At 42.0% G+C, this 18244-nt stretch overlaps 1 protein-coding gene and 1 non-coding gene across 10 annotated transcripts in view; both read right to left on the minus strand.

Moving 5' to 3' along the window:
• Positions 1–18244, minus strand: part of MLLT10 (MLLT10 histone lysine methyltransferase DOT1L cofactor) — a 289716-nt gene that overhangs the window by 261064 nt on the left and 10408 nt on the right. The window contains exon 1 of one of the 9 annotated variants that reach the window (XM_066384586.1): positions 5975–6090. The exons of the other annotated variants lie outside the window; for them this stretch is intronic. The gene's annotated coding sequence lies outside the window, so the exon portion shown is untranslated. Of the gene's footprint in view, positions 1–5974; positions 6091–18244 lie in introns of those variants that run through there. 9 annotated transcript variants of the gene reach the window in all.
• LOC136407263 (U6 spliceosomal RNA) lies at positions 964–1070 on the minus strand. The gene has a single exon (XR_010751820.1). It is a non-coding gene; the product is annotated as a U6 spliceosomal RNA (small nuclear RNA).

Genomic DNA, 18244 nt, shown 5'->3' on the forward strand with positions numbered 1-18244 from the left:
TATGTGCCTTTACCACGGGCCTTCAGCAGACCGAGTAACTCCTTGCTGGAGTCAGAGACCTTGGGTCCAAGCTGGTGAGCTTTTGCTCAAACCAGATGAGCCCACGCTCAAGCTGGCAACCTCGGGGTCTCGAACCTGGGTCCTCGGCATCCCAGTCCGACGCTCTATCCACTGCGCCACTGCCTGGTCAGGCAATAATAAACAAATTTTTTAAAAGTTTCTAGAGCCTGCCTGACCAGGCGGTGGCACAGTGGATAGAGCGTTGGACTGGGGTGTGGAGGATCCAGGTTCGAAACCCTTAAGTTACCGGCTTGAGCATGGGCTCATCTGGCTTAAACACCAGCTCACCAGCTTGAGCGCAGGGCTACTATCTTAAGTGTGGAATCATGGACATAACCCCATGGTTGCTGGCTTGAGCCCAAAGGTCACTGGCTTGATGCCCAATGCCGCTGGCTTGAACCCAAGGTCGCTGGCTTGAGCAAGGGGTCACTGCTCTGCTGGACTGGCCCCCCTCATCAAGGCATATATGAGAAAGCAATCAATGAACAAGTAAGGTGCTGCAAAAAATAACTGATGCTTCTCATCTCCCTCCTTTCCTATTTGTCTGTCCCTATCTGTCCCTTTCTCTGTCTCTCTCTGTCTCTGTCACACACAAAAAAACAACAACAACAAGAAAACCACATTTCTGGAGCCTGGCCTGTGGTAGCACAGTGGATAGAATACAGATCTGGAACACTGAGGCTGCAGGTTCAAAACCCTGAGCTTGCCTGGTCAATGCACATACAACAAGCAATCAATGAACAATTCTAGTGCAGCAACTATGAGTTGGAAGTTCTCTTCCCTACTGCCCTCTTCTCTGTAAAATCAATAAATAAAATCTTTTTAAAAAAAAAGTTTTTTCTGGAACCCTGGCCAGATAGCTTGGTTTATTAGAGTATCATTCTTTTTTTTTTTTTTTTTTTTTTAAATATGGAACGCTTCACGAATTTGCGTGTCATCCTTGCGCAGGGGCCATGCTAATCTTCTCTGTATCGTTCCAATTTTAGTATATGTGCTGCCGAAGCGAGCACTAGAGTATCATTCTAAAGCACAGAAGTTGCTGGTTCGGTCCCTAGTCAGAACACAGGAATAGATCAATGTTCCTCTCTCTGTCTCTCTCCCTCTCCCCCCCTTCCTCTTTCACTAAATAAAAAATAAATTTCTGGATAGTCTAAGTAAAATGAAACTTTCCTAAACAAGGATGCAGCTAATCTGAATATTTCCATCCTAACTTTAAAGACAAAAGGAATAAAATAAGAACAAGGGGTTAAAATATACATATACAATGGCAAAAACTAGTAAATCTCCAATAAGATCCAACCATGAAGTAACAGTGTCCTTACAAATGATATTTTTTCTACTCTCACCACATTGATGCTATTTTTATATTTTCCCATCATCAAGATGAAAATAGCCACAACACATACATCTTAACACTTCTGGGTTACTTGCTTGAACGTGACAACATAGCACTTAAAAGTATCTCATCTCTGGAAAGCAACATGTAGAAAGTAATCTTTTGGTGTTACTAGTCTGCTCACAGTTATGGAGAAGATGGAGTGGGGAAAGTGAAAAAAGAAGCAGTAAGGACAATGACAGATGGCGAAAGAAGGGTTTACATCACATTAGGGTAGCTTTAGTATCTAAATGGCTCTAAAGCAATACCATTATAGAGTTCTGACTCTACTGAACTAGAATTTTTAGTGTTGGGGGTGAGGTGGGGGGTGTTTACCTACTCATACTCTGTGCAGAAATTAAATGTGTAAGTGGAAATACAATACTTTTAGTGAAAATACTGTGAGCCAGAAAATAATTTTTCTCTGCACCAATAGTTAAGAAACACTACAGGGCCTGACCAGGAGGCGGTGGTGCAGTGGACAGAGTGTTGAACTGGGACGCAGAGGACCCAGGTTCGAAACCCTAAGGTCACCGGCTTGAGCGCGGGCTCATCCAGCTTGAGCCAAGGTCACCAGCTTGAGCACGAGCTCATCGGCTTGAGCGCAGGGTCACTAACTTGAGCATGGAATCACAGACATGACCCCATAGTCGCTAGCTTGAGCCCAAAGGTCACTGGCTTGAAGCCCAAGGTCGCTGGCTTGAGCAAGGGGTCACTCTGTCTGCTGTAGACCCTGGTCAAGGCACATATGAGAAAGCAATCAGTGAACAACTAAGGTGCTGCAACAAAGAACTGATTGATGCTTCTCATCTCTCCCTTCCTGTCTGTCTGTCCCTCTCTCTGACTCTGTCTCTGTCAAAAAAAAGAAAAGAAAAGAAACACTATAGGAAATTGGCAAATAACAATATATTTGCTTTGTAGAAGATAAGTTTGAAAGAGAAAGAGAGGGGGGACTATACTAAAAAGGAGATAAGCAAGTTCACTATAAGTATATGTAACAAAGGAAGAAAAACAGGCGTCTATATATCTATTGTATAAGCATGCATATATATGTAAAGAAACCAGGAAAGTAAATGAAAAACAATGGGAAGTTGGGAAGGAAAACTGGGCAAATAATAGGTTTCAGGCCCTGGCCAGCTTGCTCAGTGGATAGAGCCTTGGCAGGCGTGTGGATATCCCAGGTTCAATTCTCAGGGTACACAGGAGAAGCAATCATTTGCTTCTCCACCCCTCCCCTCCCTCTTCTCTCTCTTCTCTCTCTCCCCCTCTTCCCCTCCTATAGCTAGTAGGTCCATTGATTTGAGCATGTGACCCAGGCACTAAGAATGGCTCGGCTGGTATGAGAGAGTCGGCTTTAGGAACTGAAAACAGCTCGGTTGATTCGAGGATGGGACCTAGGCATGGGTTGCCTGATGGACCAAGGCTGGGGCACATGCAGGAGAGTCTGTCTCACTATATCCCCTCCTCCCACTTAAAAAAAAAAAAAAAGAGGTTTCAGAGGGAGAGCTTTTACTGAGTATCTTTTATATTTTTGAACTAGATTAACATTTCACCTTATCAAAAACTAAAGTAGCCCTGGCCAGGCAGCTCAGTAGGTTAAAGCAGGGGTCCCCAAACTACGGCCAGCGGGCCGCATGTGGCCCCCTGAGGCCATTTATCCGGCTCCCACCGCACTTACGGAAGGGGCACCTCTTTCACTGGTGGTCAGTGAGAGGAGCATAGTTCCCATTGAAATACTGGTCAGTTTGTTGATTTAAATTTACTTATTTATTTTAAATATTGTATTTGTTCTCGTTTTGTTTTTTTACTTTAAAATAAGATATGTGCAGTGTGCATAGGGATTTGTTCATAGTTTTTTTTTATAGTCTGGCCCTCCAACAGTCTGAGGGACAGTGAACTGGCCCCCTGTGTAAAAAGTTTGGGGACCCCTGGGTTAGAGCATCGTCCCAATATGCCAAAGATGCAGATTCAACCGTCAATCAGGGCACATACAAGAATCAACCAATGACTGCATATATGGAACAATAAATTAATGTTTTGTTTTGTTTTGTTTTTTTCTCTCTCTAAAATCAATTTGAGGGCCAGGCCGGTAGTTCAGTTGGTAACAGCATCGTCCAGATATGCCAAGACTGTGGATTCAAGACCTAGTTGGGGCACATACATGAAGTGACCAGGAATACACAATTACATGGAACAACAAATGAATGCTTCTCTCTCTCCCCACACCCCATCAATAAATTTTAAAAATAATAAAATCACACCTGACCAGGTGGTGGCACAGTGGATAGGGCATCAACCTAGGATACTGAAGACCCAGGTGCAAAACCCCATAGTCACTGGCTTGAGCTCAAGGTTGCTGGCTTGCGCAAGGGGTCCCTGGGTTGGCTGGAGGCCCCAGTCAAAGCACATATGAGAAGCAATCAATGAGCAACTAAAGTGATGCAACTACGAGTTGATGCTTCTCATCTCTCTCCTTTCCTGTCTGTCTCTAAAAAGAAAAAAGAAGTAATAATAAATTATATTTTAAAAAATTAAATAAGTAATTTGAACTGTTGCAATAATCCAGACAAAAAAAATAGGGCTTGGATTATGTCACTGAGTAGAGAAGTGGAGCAATTAAATTTAAGATGTCTAGAATACCTAAATAGAAATATCAAAAAGGCAACTGCAAGTATAAGTTTAAGGCCAGAAAAATTGTTCAAGTGCAACTGATGCCTAGAGGCATCCATAAGCATGCATTAGTTTACCTAAGTAAGGTAATGAAATAATCAGGCCAGAAAAGCAATTGTGTAACTTCAACTTTAAAGAAGAAAAGAATTAATGACAAATGGGAATCCAAGGTAATTTTTAAAAAGAGGTAAGAGGCACAGATGCATAAATAAATTTCTTATAAAACTCAATAAAGCCTGACCAGGCAGTGGCACGGTGGATAGTGTGTCAGACTGGGACACAGCAGAGAGGGGTTCAAAACCCCGAGGTTGGGCCTGACCTGTGGTGGTGCAGTGGATAAAGCATCGACCTAGAATGCTGAGGTTGCCGGTTCAAAACCCTGGGCCTGCCCAGTCAAGGCACATATGGGAGTTGATGCTTCCTGCTCCTCCCCCCTTCTCTCTCTCTCTCTCTCTCTAAAATTAATAAATAAAAATTAAAAAAAAAAAACCCGAGGTTGGCCCTGGCCGGTTGGCTCAGTGGTAGAGCGTCGGCCTGGCGTGCAGAAGTCCCGGGTTCGATTCCCGGCCAGGGCACACAGGAGAAGCGCCCATCTGCTTCTCTACCCCTCCCCCTCTCCTTCCTCTCTTTCTCTCTCTTCCCCTCCCACAGCCAAGGCTCCATTGGAGCAAAGATGGCCCGGGCGCTGGGGATGGCTCCTTGGCCTCTGCCCCAGGCACCAGAGTGGCTCTGGTCGCAACAGAGCGACGCCCCAGAAGGGCAGAGTGTCGCCCCCTGGTGGGCGTGCCGTGTGGATCCCGGTCGGGCACATGAGGGAGTCTGTCTGACTGTCTCTCCCCGTTTCCAGCTTCAGAAAAATACAAAAAAAAACAACAAAAAAAAAAAAAACGAGGTTGCCGGCTTGAGAACGGGCTTACCAGCTTGAGTGCAAAATCACTGACTTTAGCGTGTAATCATAGACATGATCCCATGGTTGCTGGCTTAAGAAAAAAAAAAAAGGTCGCTGACTTGAGCAATGGGTCACTTCCTCTGCTGTAGCCCCCCCGGTCAAGGCACGTAAGAGAAAGCAATCAATGAACAACTAAGGAGCCACAAGGAAGAATTGATGCTTCTCATCTCTCTCCCTTCCTATCTGTCCCTCTCTCTGTCTTTCTCACTGTCTCTGTCATAAAAAAAAAGAGGTTAAGAGAACGCCTGACAAGTAGTGGTAGCAGTGGATAGAGCACTGACCTGGGACACTGAGGTCCCAGGTTTAAAACCCCAAGGTCACCAGCTTGAGCACAGGGTCACTGGCTTGAGTCCCAAGGTCACAGCTGGAAGCCCAAGGTTGCTGGTTTGAGCAAGGAATCACTGGCTTAGCTGGAACCCCCACAGCCCCCATCAAGGTACATATGAGAAGCAATCAATGAACAACTAAAATGCCAAAACTATGAGTTGATGCTTCTCATCTCTATCTCCCTTCCTGTTTTTCCCTCTCTCTCTCTCTCACTCACTTAAAAAAAAGAGAGATAAGAGAAGAAAACAGCTTCCCAGAATTCATGGAGAGTATTGTAAGAAAGAATGAGTGATCACAGGTTTAAGTGCTGAAAGTAGATCATGTAGAGTAAAAACTGAAAACTTTAGACATGGCCATTAAAGTTAACAAAATCAATAGAGTGGTAGACTTAAGAGCCAAATGTAATGGTTTGAAGGATGAATGAATAAGAGTTCATGATTATTTTATGTACTTATTTAAATACCTAATATTTTTCTGAAAAGAATTTGAGGCAGCCTCCAAATAAGGGACCTATATTATAACAATAAAAATAGAAAAATGAACACTGAAAGCCAATATAAGGGACATCTCCTGATGTAGGGAGACTCTCTTACCCCTGACTCCAACTATGTAGTTCTAGTGAGGGTTGTCATTCATAGTACCCTCCCCACTCCAGCCACAGGGATGGTGAGTACATGATCCAAGACAGGCCAATCAGAGTCCTTTCCAGGATTCTTCAAGAGTGCCCCTTCTTCTGGTGGAAGGGACTGGGAAGATGAGAGCCAAGAGCTGCCAGCAGTCGCCGTTCCAGCCTCATGAAGTAGAGAGTCTGTAGTGTGAGAGAATGAAATCAACACGCAGGGAGAAACAGAGATAAGAGGTGAAGTTCTAAATCCCACAGGAGGGGAAGGAGGAAACAACTACACTAATAATCAGATTAATACAACTGATGAAACTAACGACCAAATTTGGTTCTAGGCTGCCTGGTAGTCAGACAAAAAAAAAACAACCAGAATGTATATCACAGAGCTAGAGCTATCAAAAAGGAGGAAATATACCAGATCTTCAAGGGAGACAGTTTTCCTTATGATAAATTATTAAAAGATTTTCTTGTATATGGATCTTTATTATGATGGTCACTGAAAGAGAAAATAGTGTTCATGATGAGAGTGTTATAGCAAATGCAGATTTCATATGCTATTGTTTAAAATGAAAATTAAGTTATACCTCAAACATTAACCACAATTAAGGCTAGACTATAAGTAGGCAGTTGAAGAAGCGAGATATCAAATAATTTTATTCTTCCAGAAAGTTTGCTAGTGAAAGAAGAAAGGTGAAAACATAAAGGAAAAGTAGAGTCTGTAGGAAAATTCAAAAATGATTGTGTCCTAGCTGGATAGCTCAATTGGTTAGAGCATCGTTCTGAAGCAAAGAGCTTCCCAGTTCGATCTCCAATCGGGGCACATACAGGAGCAGATCAATGTTCCTGTTTCTCTCTTTCACCCTCCCTATCTAAAATCAATAAAATAAACATTAAAAAAAAATGTTTGTGAGCTGAATGGGGAAAAAAGTAAAAATGACAGACTAAAAGATAAAACAAGACCTTAGGAGAAATGGTAAGTAGCTACGCTACATCACCAACACAGGTACTTAATTCCACTTAAAAACTACGTATCTTTTCTCCTTCCTAACATTCCACTGAATGATGTAAAAAGGGCATAAAGCCACAAACACAAAAACAACGAAAGGAAAGACAACTATAAAGTTTTGAAAGCTAGAAAGAAGACAAGTAGTAAATGACTCAACCGATCAGAAAAGGTTGCTGCCACAAGCCCAAAGGCAATGTATCTTGGCCCGCATAGCACCAGAAACTGGAGAAATACAAGTACTAGGCATCAGGGGCAGGGAGTTGCACATGACGAGTGGTGCTGTATGTATCTGGGAGGGATGAGTTCGGGTGAGGCTGAAAACAGAAGAAACTGGGCATAATCTGAAAAGCAATCACAACCCTTCTCCCAATCTCCTGCCACACTACACACTACCAGGTACCTGGTCTCTCTCCTACTCTGGAAAACTGCAGAAAGGGTAAACAAGGAAATATGTACTTGGGGAAACCAGGCACAGCTGAGGGAAGAAATATCATACTGAAAAAAGAAGAATTACTGAAAACCTAATTCTAAATAGTGAAATACAGCAATCACCTGGCTCAAAAAATAATTGGTAAGTAGGTTGGTCAATCCCAAACAGATGACTTTTCTCTAAATAAACTATTAGACCAGTAGGTGGTTTCCTAATAGAAGAACCCAGCTAAATCACCCACCTATAATGAAGCCAGTCAGCCAATAATCCCTGCCCACATACAGACCTTCCAATCAACTCATTATGAACTTGATGGCTAAGGAGTAACTAGATATTTAAGCAAAGTCTTTAACAAGACAGGCCTAAACAAAAGATACAGAGAAACTGAGGAAAAGAGTCCCAGGAGAAGAAAACTTCAGAAAACAGAAACAAAATAAAAACAACCATCTGCCTGACCTGTGGTGGCGCAGTGGATAAAGTGTCGACCTGGAAATGCTGAGGTCGCCGGATCGAAACCCTAGGCTTGCCTGGTCAAGGCACATATGGGAGTTGATGCTTCCAGCTCCTCCCCCCTTCTCTCTCTCTGTCTCTCTCTCTCCTCTCTAAAAATGAATAATTAAAATAAAAAATTTAAAAAAAAAAAACAAAACAACCACTATCTGATTAATATCCTCATAGAGTTGAAAGAAGATATTGCATACAAGAAACAAAACCAAATAATGAAAACAAGGAGCATTCAGAAAGCATAAAAGAGCCCTTGGAAATTAAAAATGTAATAGAACTGGCTGGCCCTGGCTGGTCACTTAGTGGTTAGAGCGTCAGCCTGGTGTGTGGCCGTCTGGGTTCAATTGCCACTCAGGTAACACATGAGAAGCAACCATCTGTTTCTCCATCCCTCCCAACTATTTCTCCAGCTCTTCCCCTATTGCAACCAGTAGCTTCCATTAGTTCCAGCACTGAACCCGGGCATTGAGGATAGCTTGGTTGATTTGAGCATTGGCCCCAGACATAACTTGCAGGATCTTGGTCGGGGTGCATGTGGGAGTCTATTTCCCCTCCTCTCACTTAAAAAAATAAAAATGAAAATAAATAAAAGTGTAATAGGATTCAGAAATTTAACTTAAGGGTTAGATGATAAAGTAAGGAACTACTTCAGAAAGTAGAACAAAAATAAACACAAAATATAAAAAATCAGATCAGATTAGTTCAAAAGGTCCAATATCCAAATAAAGAAACATATAGAAAAAGCAAACAATGACAATTCTTTGATAACTTCCAGCTGAAGAAATTATCAAAGAAATAATTCCAAAATATTTCCCTTAATTGAACTCATGTTCTCCAACATGATTTTCCATATGAAAAGAGCCACTGTATGATCTTTACAGTAGTAAGGGAAAGCACATGACCATGACAAGTGTCAAAAACAAGCAGGATAAGAGGAAAATACTAAATCCAAAGAGAACTATCACATACAAAAAAATTAGAAATCTGAACTTGCTGGGACTTAACAGAAACACTGAAAGTTAAAAAGCAATGGAGAAACAGCTTCACAGTTCTGAAGGAAAATGATTACCAAGAATTCTGTTCAGCCATATTATCATTCAAGTAAAACACAACACTACAGCATAAAAAAATCTATAAAAATTTATTTCTCACACACTTTTCCCCAAGAAGCTACCAGCACATATGCCAACCAAAGCAAGGAAATAAAGAAGAAATAGGGGGGGGGTGAAGGGTTAGAAAACAGAAAACGGAATACAAAATAAGCAAGGCATGATCTGTGGTGGCGCATAGATAAAGCACCAACCTGGAATGCTGAGGTCGCCAGCTTGAAACCCAGGGCTTGCCTTGTTAAGGTATGTACTAGAAGGAACCACTACAAGTTGATGCGTCTCACTCCTACCCCCAGTCTTTCTTCTCTCTCTAAAAATCAATAAATAAAAACTTTAAAAAACCAAATAAGCAAGAAGTAATGAAAACTCCCAAAATGATAGTGAAGGGAAATTCCAGGACTAAAAAGAAACCAGCCAAGATGGGAGCAGGGGAGGTAGTACTTAGAGCAGGGGTCCTCAAACTTTTTACACAGGGGGTCAGTTCACTGTCCCTCAGACCATTGGAGGGCCTTACTATAAAAAAAACTATGAACAAATCCCTATGCACACTGCACATATCTTATTTTAAAGTAAAAAAACAAAACGGGAACAAATACAATATTTAAAATAAATAACAAGTAAATTTAAATTAACAAACTGACCAGTATTTCAATGGGAACTATGGGCCTGCTTTTGGCTAATGAGATGGTCAATGTGCTCCTCTCACTGACCACCAATGAAAGGGGTGCCCCTTCCGTAAGTGCGGCGGGGACCGGATAAATGGCCTCAGGGGGCCGCATGTGGCCCGCAGGCCATAGTTTGGGGACCCGACTTAGAGGAAGGTCTGGGTCCTCTGAGTCCTAGTCTATCCACTAAGCCACCGCCTGGTCAGGCAAAGTGATGCTTCTTATCTCTCTCCTTTTCTACCTTTCTCACTCTTTCTCTCTCTCTCCCTACAAAAAAAAAGGAAAAAAAAGAAAAGAGAAAAAATAGCTGCTTAGACATTCCTTTTAGAAATATAGAAAGAGGACCTGGCCAGTTGCTCAGTAGATAGAGCATCAGCCTGACATTTGGATATCCCGGGTTCAATCCCCAGTCAAGGCACACAGGAGAAGAGACCACCTGCTTCTTCCTCCCCCCTCCCCTTTCTCTCCTCCTTCTCCTCCCACAGACAGTGGCTCGATTGGTTCAAGCATTGGTCCTGGGTGCTGAGGATAGCTCAGCTGGTCTGAGCTGCACCAGCCTCAGGCGCTAAAAATAGTTCGGTTGATTTGAGCATTGGCCCCAGATGGGTTTGTCTGGTGAATCCTTGCTGGGGCACATGAAGAAGTCTGTCTCACTATCTTCCCTCCTGTCACTTCATATATATTATAAATATATATATATTTATATTTCAAATATAGTTTCTATTATATAATTATGTATATAATATACATATGTAAATACCAGAAGGAAAAAAGAAAATAAGGGGCTGCCTCTAGAGAACGACAGGAGAGTTCAAGAATCAAGCAGCAAAGTACTACTGTATGTATGAGAGAAGCTTTTGGTACTATATGACTTTATGTACATACAATTTGATAAACATAAAAATTATATCTAAACAAAAAAAATGTAGTAGATAGGGACCATATGTTGGGCAATTTGTCTTGTAAGGTATTGCATGTTTCCATTTCTCTTACTAGTTCTGTATACATGCTACAAAGGATGCAAACACATATTAAACACCTACTCCATGTCAGCCTAAGTTATACTATGCTTTTCTCACAGTAAAAGAAATAGGAATTGCCTGACCAGGCAGTCCCACAGTGAATTAGAACATCGCACTGGAACGCAGAGGATCCAAGTTTGAAACCCCAAGGTCACAGGCTTGAGCATGGGCTTATCTGGCTTGTGTGCAGGTTCACCAGCTAGAGCATGAGGTTGCTGGCTTGAGCATGGGATCATAGCCATGACCCCATGGTCGCTGGCTTGAAGCCCAAAGGTCACTAGCTTGAGCAAAGGGTCACTAGCTCTGCTGTAGCCCCCCCCCCCCGTCAATGCACATACGAGAAAGCAATCAATGAACAACGAAGGTGCCACAACAAAGAACTGATGCTTCTCATCTTTCTAACCCTTCCTGTCTGTCTGTCCCTATCTGTCCCACTCTCTCTTTCTCTGTCTCTGTCACACACACACAAAAAAATGAAATGGGAATCAAGAGGAGAGATAACACAAATTGGCTACTTGCTTCTTTATCACCTCTTTCCAAACTAAAGGGCCCGATTTGTGGTGGTTCAGTGGATAAAACATCGACCTGGAACACTGAGGTCACCGGTTTGAAGCCCCAAGTCTGCCTGCTCAAAGCACAAATGAGAAAGCAACTACTATGAGTTGATGCTTCCCACTCCTCCCTTTCCCCTTCTCTCACTCCTCTCTCTAAAATAAAATTAACTCTTTAAAATAAAAAAGCTATAGGGACTTCGGATGCTATACTGAATTTTTTAAAAGCAAATATTAGATATAAATCAGCAGTAAAAAAATATGTTAGCAAATGTTTAACTTTTAAGGCATTCTATATAAAGTACACAAGCTGCCTGACTGGTGGTAGCTCAGTAGCTAGAGCATCAACCTGGGACGCTGAAGTCCCAGGTTTGAAACCCCATGGTTGCCAGCTTAAGCATGGGATCATAAACAGGATCCCATGGTCGCTGGCTTGAGCCCAAGGTCACTGGCTTGAACAAGGGGTCACTGGCTTGGATGGAGCACCCCCCTTCAGGTCAAGGCACATAGGAGAATCAATCAATGAACAAATAAAGTGATGCAACTACGAGCTGACGTTTCTTATCTCTCTCTCTTCCTGTCTGTCCTCTCTCTAAAAAACAAAAAACTCAGCTGCAAGAAGAACCACTTTCAGCTTTACCCTCCCCCCTTCTTTCTGCCTGGAAATTCATTCTGCAGTCACAATAGCTACAGTTCCAGATGCCATGCTGTGACTGTGGTTCAACTCTGAAAATGAAAAGCATGTGCTAAGATTGGTACATTAGGAAAACAGAAAAGGTCTGACCCCTCGTAACTTCACAGAGCTGTCATAAAAGCTTTTAAATGTTTCTCTGAATGTCTGTTAAATAAAAGAATTTATAAATTCCTATTTTGTAGAAGCCACTATAATCTAGTCTTTACTAGCAGCCAAATGCAATTCTTAACAGTTACAGAGCAAATGCAAACAATCCTACAGCAACATCTTCACAAACTCAAGTTAGAGGAATAGGAAATTTTTTTTTTTTTTTTTGTATTTTTCTGAAGCTGGAAACGGGGAGAGACAGTCAGACAGACTCCCGCATGCGCCCGACCAGGATCCACCCGGCACGCCCACCAGGGGGCGATGCTCTGCCCCTCTGGGGCATCGCTCTGCCGCGACCAGAGCCACTCTAGTGCCTGGGGCAGAGGCCAAGGAGCCATCCCCAGTGCCCGGGCCATCTTTGCTCCAATGGAGCCTCGGCTGCGGGAGGGGAAGAGAGAGACAGAGAGGAAGGAGGGGGGGTGGAGAAGCAAATGGGCGCTTCTCCTATGTGCCCTGGCCGGGAATCGAACCCGGGTCCCCCGCACGCCAGGCCGACGCTCTACCGCTGAGCCAACCGGCCAGGGCCAGGAATAGGAATTTTAAGACAAAAAATCCTAAAGATTAACTCACAGTCAAAAATTGCTAAATATATAGACATCTACCACCTGAGTTAACAAAACAAATGAAAGACTTCCAAGATCTCTGAAGGGTTTTAAAATAAGTAGGTTTTAAGTGTTCAAATTAATAAAGGAAAGCATATAATCCTTAAGGTGATAATAACAAGACATTATGAACAAAATAAGCAGCAAATTGAAAAACAAAAACAAATAGAAATTCTAGATTGGACTCATTCAGAAAAGCAATTCCCTGATCAGATGAACAGAGGCATAAATTTGAAGCCAGACCTAAAAGGATTATCTGTAATACAGAGATAAATGAAATTAAAAGACATAAAGAAAAAAATGGGACCCCAACCATAAACCTAAGTAACAGTTTCAGGAAAAGAAAACATATAATGGGAAGGTGATATTTGAAAACATAGAGCATAAAATTTTCAAAAATGGATGAAACACATCAAGTCCTCAGAATGAAAAAGTAGATCAATTATCAAGCAGGATAAACAGACTGTCAACATATTTCCTATTTGCACAGAGATACCACAAGACAAGCTAGAATAAAGTCATAATTACAGAAAAACAACTATTATCCTACAATTCAAACTAGCATACCACAGCATAAAATATTTTTAGACATAAAAAGAGTAATAATATAACAGTGGCTGGATAGCTCAGTTGGTTAAAACTTCATTTTTTTTTTTTTAAGATTTTATTACTGCCTGACCAGGTGGTGGCGCAGTAGAAAGAATGTCGGACTAAGACACAGAGGATTCAGGTTCAAAACCTAGAGGTTGCCGGCTTGAGTGCAGGCTCACCAGCTTGAGCACAAGACCAAAGACATGACCCTATGGTCACTGACTTGAGCCCAGAGGTCACTGGCTTAAAGCCCAAGGTCAATGGTTTGAGCTCAAGGTCATTGGCTTGAGCAACAGGTCATTCGCTCTGCTCTAACCCCCCCATCAAGGCTCATATGAGAAAGCAATCAATGAACAAGTAAGGTGTCGCAATGAAGATTTGATGCTTCTCATCTCTCTCCATTCCTGTCTGTCTGTCTGTTCCTCTCTCTATTTCTCTCTCTCTCACATACACACAAAATAAAAGTTACTGATCTTTTTAATTGATTTGTTTTTGTTTTTGTTTTTGAGAGAGAGAGAGAGAGAGAGAGAGAGAGAGAAATGGGTAGGAGCAGGAAACATCAACTCATAGTTGCTTCTCATGCCTTGACTGGGCAAGCCCAGGGTTTCAGACACAGCAACCTCAGCATTCCAGGTCAACACTTCATCTACTGCATCACCACAGATTGGGCTATTTATTATTTTTTAAATGGACAGTGAGAAAGGCAGGGGTAGGGGGAGCAGAAAGCATCAACTCGTAGTAGTAGTTGCTTCTGGTATGTGACAAGGCTGGATTTCAAACCATCAACCTCAGAACTCCAGGTCCACACTTTATCCACTGCACCACCACAGGTCAAGCTAGAAGCCTGAAGCTCAGAGATTGCCAGTTAGATCCCCAGTGAGGGGACATATAGGAATAGATGTAAATGTTCCTGTATCTGTCTCTTTCTCTCTCTCTCTCTTCCTCTCCCCTTTCCCCCTGCCTCTCTCACTAAAATCAATTAAAAATCTGAAAATAAAATAAATACTTTTAAGGGAGCATGTATTTGAAGTTGGACCATTGTTAGCTTATTGTATAGTTTCAGAGGGGTTGGATCAAGTGTACAGGTTAAAAATTCTAATCACTAGCCTGACCAGATGGTGGCACAGTGGATAGACCATCCACCTGGGATACTGAGGACCTAGGTTCAGAACCGTGAGGTCACAGGCTTGAGTGTGGGCTCACCAGCTTGAGTGTGGGCTCACCAGCTTGAGTGTGGGTTCACTGGCTTGAGTGCGGGATCATAGATGTGACCCCATGGTCACTGGTTTGAAGCCCAATGTCAGTGGCTTGAGCAACGGGTCAATGGCTCAACTGGAGCCCCCCAGTCAAGGCACATATCAGAAGCAATCAATGAACAACTAAAGCGAAGTAACTTGGAGTTGATGCTTCTTACATCTCTCTCGCAAGTGCACATACTTAAAAAATAAGCCATAGAGCAAAAAGGAAACTGGGCTGAGCAAAAACAACAGTAATTTTAAGTCTAAAGTACAAATAATTCTTTTTTTAAAAGCACAACTACTAGCCATAGCCAGTTGGGTCAGCAGTAGAACATCAGCCCAGCATGTGGAAGTCCGGGTTTGATTCCTGGCCAGCGCACACAGGAGAAGCACCCATCTACTTCTCCACCCTTCCCCCTCTCCTTTCTCTCTCTCTCCACTCTTCCCCTCACGCAGCCATGGCTCAAATGGTTTGAGCAATTTGGCTCTGGCTGCTGAGGATGGCTCCATGGCCTTGCTTCAAGAGCTAAAATAGCTCAGTTGCCAAGCAACAGAGCAGTGGTCCCAGATGGCCAGAGCCCTGCTCTTTAAGGGGCTTGCCTGGTCAGGGAACATGCAGGGAGTCTGTCTCTCTGCCACCCTGCCACTCACTTAAAAAAAAAAGTTTGCTAACATAGTAGTACATCTTGTAAGTCCTCATCAAAGAAAAAAATATTTGCAAATATGTGATGTGATGAATGTTAACTGATTATGGTATTCATTTTGCAATATACGCATATTTCCTTATGTTGTACAACTTTACCATGTTGTATGCCAATTATATATCTCAGTAAAACTGAAGGAAAAAAATATATATAAAAGGACCTGCCTGGCCTGTAGTGGTGCAGTAGATAAAGTGTCGACCTGGAACGCTGAGGTTGCCAGTTCAAAACCCTGGGCTTGCCTGGTCAAGGTACATATGGAAGTTGATGCTTCTTGCTCCCATCCTCCTCTCTCTCTCTCTCCCTCTCTCTCTCTCACTTTCTCTCCCCTCTCTAAAATGAATAAATCTTTAAAAAAAAAAAAAAAAAATATATATATATATATACACACACACATATGGACCTCATAGACACTAAAGAATAATGGAGTGGGGCAGGGGGGAGGGGAGTAAGGGGGTACAAATATATGGTGACAGAAAATGATTTTACTTTGGGTGATGGGCACTCAGCACAATCAACAATTCAAATGCTGTAGAGATGTTCATTTGAAACCTATGTACTCGTATTGATCAATGTCACCCCATTAAATTTAATTTTCCCCAAAAAAAGAAAAAAGAATTGTAGATCCACACTAAAGAGAGTACAGAAAGTACTTCAACTTAATCTTTTAATTCCTTTTAAGTAGAAAGAAAGATTTGAAGCAAATATGAAAAAATAACATTTGTTCATTCTGGGTTTGGAACACATCTGTATTCATTTTATGTTCTGTATAGCTCAGAACTATTTGTGATAATTAAATGTAAATTAATATTTTATTGGAATTAAATATAATTAAAATAGTTAAGTATATAATTCATATGGTTCTATAGACTTATAGTGATTTGCTTGCATTACATATCTTCATTAAACAAAAATTAAAATAGTACAACCCTATATCAATTTTTAAAACCTTGCTTTTGATTCCATCTAGCAGTTTCTTTTCTTTTTTTAATGTTTATTTTATTGATTTTAGAGAGAAAAGGAAGCAAAAGAGAGACAGAGACAGGAACACTGTTCCTGTATGTGCCCTGATGAGGTTTCAAACTGGCAACCTCTGTGCTTCCGTACGATACTCGAACCAACCAATCTATCGGCCAGAACCCATCTGGCAGTTTCTTCCTAACAATGTAAGAAACCAGAAAGAACTGCAATAAAGAGAGGCAAAGCAGTAGGAAAAAATTACAGCTCACCTCCTGTAGGAAAGAAAGTCTTTCATTTAGAGCTAGAATAGTACTATCTAATTAATGCAAATTATTAATGGGCTTTTGGCCATTTTGTTATTTTTATTTTTATTTTTTTTTGCACAACTCACTTTCAACATGTTTTCAAAATAGACTATTTAAAATATAAAATACCTTCTCTGTACTCACTGAAATTATGTAAGTAGATAAAATTTTTAATAAATCTCTTCAGCCAGTGTTAAATAATTAAGAATACACATTAAATATAAAAATAACCATCAGTAAGTATTTTAACCTCTAACCTCTATGATAATGATCAGTAAATACTGTTAAATCTAATCAAAAACTTTCAGCAAAAATACTTATTCATACTTGAGGTGAATAAAGCAATGCAAGTGCTTTTTCTGAACAATGAATGCCTACCTACAAAGACCTTTCCTTAAAAATCAACCAACTTTCCCTCAATCCGTACTTTTATTTTCCTCTTCTACTATTTCAAAATTTAATCTAATCCTACAATCTCTACTCTCTTCAATGTCCTATAATGAGCATTCTGCCCAAACCAGGGAACTATAATTGCTGTCTCAAGAACTTTTCTTACTCAAGCATCCTTGACAGCAATGTCACTATCTATTCTTTCCTGAAAACCAATTAATTGTCTGTGTTGTTAACAGTACCTGAATTGTCTCCCTTCCTGACAATTATCCATCCTTGATATCCTTTTCTCTTAGTCTTCTACACCATACTCCTGTCTTCACTTTTCCTTTTCTCTAGCAGAAAAATATCATTAGGTTCCCAGTCTTCCTTCTGTTGTTCCAATTTTAACTTGATGCCATTATTTTAATCATAAATTTCCAATGAAAAATCCTAGCAGCATCAAAACCAATGTGCCCAAAACAGAAATTTTCTTTTTTTTAATGGGGGCAGGAGGGACAGACAGGAACAGACAAACAGGAAGGGAGAAAGATGAGGAGAAGCATCAAGTCTTCATTGCAACACCTTAGTTGTTCATTGATTGCTTTCTCAAATGTGCCTTGACCAGGGGACTCCAGCCAAGCCAGTGACCCCTTGCTCAAGCAAGCAACTTGGCCTTCAAACCAGCAGCCTTTGGGCTTGAGCCGGCGAGCATGGGGGCATGTCTATGATCCCACACTCAAGCTGGCACCCTACGCTCAAGCTCGTGAGCCTACACTCAAGCCGACGACCTTGGGGTTCAAACCTGAGTCCTCAGCATCCCAGGCCAACGCTCTATCCACTGCACCACCTCCTAGTCAGGCAAAAGAGAAATTTTCTTTCTCTTCAATTTTTCTTTCCTTCTACTATTAATATTACTATTAGTATCACCCATTCCAGAACAATCAACCTTGACATTTAAAAATCTTTTTTTTTTTTTTTTTCTTTTCTGAAGCTGGAAACGGGGAGAGACAGTCAGACAGACTCCTGCATGCGCCCGACGGGATCCACCGGCACGCCCACCAGGGGGCGATGCTCTGCCCCTCCGGGGCGTCGCTCTGCCGAGACCAGAGCCACTCCAGTGCCTGGGGCAGAGGCCAAGGAGCCATCCCCAGCGCCTGGGCCATCTCTGCTCCAATGGAGCCTTGGCTGCGGGAGGGGGAGAGAGAGACAGAGAGGAAGGAGGGGGCAGGGTGGAGAAGCTTATGGGCGCTTCTCCTATGTGCCCTGGCCGGGAATCGAACCCGGGTCCCCCGCACGCCAGGCCGACGCTCTACCATTGAGCCAACCAGCCAGGGCCTTAAAAAT

This window comes from Saccopteryx leptura, chromosome 5, assembly GCF_036850995.1.
Source record: "Saccopteryx leptura isolate mSacLep1 chromosome 5, mSacLep1_pri_phased_curated, whole genome shotgun sequence".
Lineage (NCBI taxonomy): Eukaryota > Metazoa > Chordata > Mammalia > Chiroptera > Emballonuridae > Saccopteryx > Saccopteryx leptura.